Source organism: Microplitis demolitor, chromosome 1 (genome assembly GCF_026212275.2).
Source record: "Microplitis demolitor isolate Queensland-Clemson2020A chromosome 1, iyMicDemo2.1a, whole genome shotgun sequence".
Taxonomy (NCBI): Eukaryota; Metazoa; Arthropoda; class Insecta; order Hymenoptera; family Braconidae; genus Microplitis; species Microplitis demolitor.
The window spans coordinates 22,580,987-22,587,423 of NC_068545.1; positions in this window are offsets into that span (position 1 = coordinate 22,580,987).

Consider the following 6,437-nt stretch of genomic DNA (forward strand, 5'->3'; position numbering starts at 1 on the left):
ATAAAAAAACGTTGAGACAAAAATTTAAGTTACGGAAAAAAATGATAAAATATAAGAGCAAAAAAAAAGAAATAAGACGATTTATCCCAGTTGTTAAACGGTTCAACGCTTTTTGGTTACATGTGCCAACAGATGCGTTTTTCGGCATACCAACTGTCAGATTTAATTTAAACGTATTTTTATTACGGCTCTAAATGTATAGTATTAATAATTTAAAATCAATTAAATTTATAATTAATGACCACGAAAAATAAAAAAGAAAATATTTTTTTATTTGACTGTTTATTCTATATTAAAATGATAATTTAAAAATTGAATAAAATTGAATATAATTAAATAAGTATTGAAAATATGCAATAACAAGGTTTATCGTGGGACATTAGCGATTGAAAAAATAATTGTTAATAAGGTATATAAGTTTAGTTTATGCAATATCTAAAGAAGTACTGTATTATTAAGCCCTTCCTCTATAGCCACTAATGCTTGGTTGATAAAGTGGAATCACTATCGTCGTTGAGAGATTGTTATTAACTCACTCTTATCTTCATCAACTAACAATAAACGGTTTATTTTTCCCTTACTCCCACTCTCTTTTTTGCTCTCAAGTACGTACGTACAAGTTACAAGTATACTTTCTGAAGCAACATTGAAACAATATTAAATCCTTATCCCTGTACTGGCGGATGAAAAAAACAAAAGGAAAGTAAAGTATAAAAAATAAAATGTAAAGTAGAATCAGGCTTGCCAGTAATTCGGTTTTAATAATTGCAAAGTCCCACAAGATATAATTCCCATTGTTTCGCGAGAGTGAGCGGGGATCAACTGATCAGATTTTTTATCTCAACACACATTGGGTCCAGTGGTTATGCTCGCGTATCGCGACCACCCCGTGATATTTCACATGATTTCTACTTTAAAAGTACGTACACATTTATTGTTAATTTTTTTAAAATTTAATTATTTATTTTTCTAACGAAAAGAATTTAAAAAATAATAATTATTATTTTAATCGAGTGTAAAATTACGGTAATAATCTATTGAAGTTGAAAAAAAAAATTACGATAGATATTATGCATTGAGAGGAATATAATGAGGAATGTTATGACGTTGGTTTTATATAAGTAGTATATATATGTTTGTATGTATGTATGTATGAAGGAGTATGGATGCGAAAAAGCAAAACTTATTGAGCAGCCCCCGCTCTCATTCCTCACTCATGCACACATTTAGCTCTTTTTACAGAGATCGTCTTCAGGGTGCTCTTACCGTGCGTAAATATAGGGCACCATGTAGCGATCCACCGTAGAGGGCTGACCCTGATGACCCGGGCAGTACCCGCGAGGCTCTGTAGTTCTTGAGAGTGTGTATATATAGTAGATATAGAGGAAGAAGGAACCCAGAGCAGCGAATAAAATTCAACGGGGATAAGACCAAAGAAAAAGAAGATGAAGAAGAACTGAAGAATAAGGAGTAGAAGATGATCAAGAAGAAGAAGAAGAAGTTTAAGAAGACAAAGAAGTCTGCGGAACAAGTCGCGAGCGAATGCCAGGCAGCCGACGAAGGCGAAAAATCAAGAAAAAGAGATGGGGAAACGGAGATGAAAAATAATAGCTGAGTAGAGAACATAAGAGAGATAGCTGGGTTTTAGCATCTCTGTGAGGGTGAAGCAGAAAGAGGGAGAGTTAAAGGAGTAAAGGAGAAGATAAAAGTACGCTAAAGAGACGTACGTTCCCACACGAACCTCCCAAGATGCGTCCCGGCGTTGGACTTGGGACCCCCGATGCCCAGAAGCTGATAAAAACAGCTACAAAACTGCCTACCGGTGTTTTGCTGCCTTTTGCTCCTGCGTTACTCTTTCTATATACATATATACGTCCAATCCCTCTACTCGAATCCTTTATTTATACTCTTTTATTCTTATACACTCTAGTATACTAAATAATACGCGTCGCCACATTATCCTTCTCATTCTTCCGTTCTCTCAACACACCAGAGGGCGTCCTCATGTCTTTCTTCTCGCCTCAAGTATTGCCCTGCGTGAGATGATATACTAGGATCGGACTTGCGCTCATCTTTTTGTCTTGACTCATCGACCTCAACCTCGACAAAATAAACCCCGTGCGGTGGACTTCTTTAGTAAATCATACATCGGACACGCGTTCCTCTACAGACGATTAAGATATCTCACTTTTCATCTCCACTATATATATATACATATATGTATATACAGACACAAACAACTCAAGGTATTGTTTATGCTCAAGCCATTCAATTATACCGCGTAAAATTGTGTTAATTTTAATAGCGACGTTAAATCCATAGCGAGATCAAGTTGTCGGTTGGTTCTTCAACACCAACACTGACTAAAAAAATAGTAGTAATAATAATAATTATTATTATTATTTATTGTAAATAAACGTAAAGTTATAAGAATCGAATGGTATAAATAATTCAGAGAGACGAGTTTTATGGACGGTGTGGTAATTAAATGGCGTGGCAAACGAGAGTGTTAATGTGAAGTTGAAGCTAAAATCGAGCTATAACCATTTGCCAGACTCATCTTTACTTTAATGGCTGAGGATTACACTGTTGTGTGTGAGACTGTGGATTAAGCAAATGATACAATGTGCGACCTTGAGTATCTCGTAAAATTCTGTAGAATCTCAGACACATTCTTTACTCGCTTTTCATTATTATTATTATTATAATTATTATTTTATTTTTTAATTCTAAATGTTAAGTATTCTTTGTCGCCCTTATCCGATGATTAACACACCTGCGGCAACTTTTCGACATTAATGACGCTATTTTATTTTTAAAAATCTTTTATTACTGTCGTACACGGCTAGTTTATTATTCAAAATATCCAAACAAGTCATAGATTTAAATAAAGACTTTGTTGATTTATTTTTAAGCTTTTACTGATTATTCGTTGCGATTACAGTTAAATTAACTACTTATAAAATTAATTAAAATAAATATTCATTGTGTTAAATTAATTTGTAATAATTTCCATTGTTTTTAAAAATGCATTTTTTTAACAAAGAGGATAAATTATTTAAATAGAGAGATATAAATTTTTTTATCATATAAATCTGGGTAGAAATTTAAAGAATAATTGCAACTCGATCAAAGTGCGCGTGTAGAATAATTTAAGTGGCATTGTTGCAATTGCGACATCGGTATACCGTGGGAATGTATCCTAGAGGGAACGAGAGCTCTCATGAAGATCTTCAATACAACATAACAACGTTACGGTGTGTACATGCAGTATAGATATCATATATATATTTATGTACTATGTATGTTCATATATATATACATATATACCTATAAAGTTGAGTTTGCTGCAGGCATCAACACAGGCTCTGATTCACGCGCTTACGCTACTCATCAAAACCGATACTATATGATACCTATGATATATATTTTTGATCCAGGTAATATCTATATAAATTCTTAATTATTTACCAATCGTACAGAGATGTAATGACGTTGATTCACTGTCAATTAAATTCCAGTATCACATTTATCATTTTTTTCAATAAACAGTCGAGTAAAAAAAAAAAAATAAAGTTGACATCAATTTGCTTTTTAAAAAAAAATGTAAGATAATTTTTTTTTTAACTGAAGTTGAAAATAAAAAAATGCAATTTGTTTTAACACATCTGATTTAAATGTATGTATAAAATAAATCAATGTGAAAAGATAGTTAGTGGTGAGATCACGAGTAAAGACGTATGTATATAATAAAACAGTATAAGACAGTTGAATTTATCACGATGCAAGATGATGAGCAAATATATTTTTTAGTATCTTGATTCATCTTTTTCGCAAGAACAATATCTATACTTGCAAGTTACAACTGTAAGACGCGGATTTTTAAAATCTGTAGAATAAATAAAATAGAGATAAAAAAAAATAATGAAAATTAAAAAAATAAAGTTTTATAAAATAAAAAGAATGAGTTTGTTCATACGTGTTTACTACCAGGATGATTATTATCACGTGATACCTCACGTGGACCCTGGATATCTTACCTAATTAATCTGATCGAGTACAACGAAGAAAGACTATTAAGGTCTTAGAGAGTGAGAAACCCAAATGAAATAAGAAAAAAAGTAAAATAGGGGGGCTAAGACATAAACAAAGACAAAGACTGGGGATGAAGATGAGGATGAAGAAGAAAGATTAACTTATTGGGGATTCGAATCGCCAGAGATCTATAATCTGAAGCCCCACGCACGCGATACACCAGATTTATATTTATACATATTGTATCTTTGGATGTTTTTACTCTATCTCTATCTTCACTCTTGTTAAAACATGCCCGAGATAACTCTAAAACAATCGATTATCTCGAGTTTCAGAGATTCTTTTATTATTTTACATAATACACTTGTCTGAGAATTCCATTTAACCCACATTTTTTCAGTTTACCGCGAGCCAATTCGATAATTAAATATTTCACTTTAAATAATAAATAAAAAATAAATAATAGCAATCGCGGTCTTTGGAAAAACCGCTTATTACTTAATAATTTTATACGTATAATTGGGCTCGTTATTCCGACGTGTTAACTGTCTGACTGGATTTTATAAGTGTATGCTTGTACAATAATAGACTTGAATTTATATTCATATTGACTCGGGGATTTCCGAAGCAAGTAACGTAATGTAATATACAGATATATATGTATAAATATATATTGTAAGAGAAGAAGAAAAGTATGCGAATTTACAATAAGTAACAAGTGACTCTTGAGTGTGAGGTAACGATAATAATAATAGGCATTACAATAAGTGATAAGTATAAACAGACTCTTAATATTTATACCCATAAATTTGATACCCAAGGGCTTATAATAATACTTATTTAAATCCACCGATTTTATAATACAGTAAAAAAAATAAATTAAATTATATTATATTTTAATAGTGTACAGTAAATTTTCCACGAGCAAATGAATATTCATCCTCGAAAGCGATGTACCCAACGCGATTCGCGCTCGGTTGAACGTCTCAATTCTCCCCGATACTGTTGCCAATTCTTGATGGTATCTTCAGTAAGTCCTCGTGGTTCTTCCTCATACAAGCTCACTGCAGCTTCACACACATACACTTTCTCTCTTTCGACAAAGAAAAAGAGAGTGAGAGAAAGAGAGAAAGAGAGAGATCAGGAGAGCGTTGTAGCTCGAATGCTGCCAACACAAGATAATGGTATCTGCTTAAGGATTCAACCGATAAATTAAATATCGACGGTAAAAAGTTGTATGTGTGTGTTGCTGCTGTTATATATATATATACATATATTTATCTCTCTTGTTAATATATCACTCTCTCTTTTATTCTTCTCTTAATACTAAAGAGTGTACAATGGATACATACACGAGTGCTCGCGCTTATTCACAGCAACTGCCATTAGCCGTAATTATCGTAAGAAAAAATAACCGCGAAACATGGCACGCTGCTGTGGCATCAGGGACGCGTGGGTGTTCCTCCCTCTAACCCTCTTGGCAAAGATGATACTCCAGCAGCTCTTCTCTCTAAATATCCTTAAAGACTATCCGCCACCCTTACCTCTCATCCTTATAATTCTTCTTCATCCTTTTCCTTTTACTTTACTCTTTATTCCTCTTTCTTTATTTATCCCAACCACCCGCTGATCAGCCTTTGTCTCTCAGTAGTCTCTACCGTTGAACTAAAGGTCCGCGTTAATTTATTTAAATTACCCCAAGCCAATGGCATCTCACCGATTCGCCATTGTCAGCGATTTAGTTATTTATTGTTTTGACTTTAAACGCCTTTCGGGCCACGGTTTTAACTATTTTTATTATCATTATCATTATTATTGTTATTTATTTCTTATACTTCTCTGCTTATATCCTCAGGTACATAAGCAAATACATATACTCATGTTACTTTTAAACTCTTAAAACATCTGGACATGCCAACGGAACGCGAAGGACTGGACCTTACCATTTTTTATCCATCACTTAAATTCTTTCATTTATATTTTCTTTGTCTTCAATATTTTTTCAACATCGATATTATTTATTTTAAATTTAATTCAATTAAATTATAATATATATTATTTATGTCGGGTATTTTACATACATATTCACAGTACAAGATCACCGGATGATTATTATTGTTGTTGTTGTTGTTGTATTGTCAATAGTAAGATTTAAAGGACATACTTTATTCTTATGACAGTTGCTGTAACTCAACTGACAGTACGACATCACTAGTGTCGATGTTGCTCTAATGAATACTTAATACATCATTATGGATGATTAATAACCATAGTAAAAAGCATTAGTTAAGAAAATAAAAATAAATTGTGACGGGAAAAAAAAATTTTTTTTTGACACATGAAAAAAAAATTTAAAAGGAGAGACCCGTGGAAAAATGTGTCTTAGTGTCTTATTACCATGT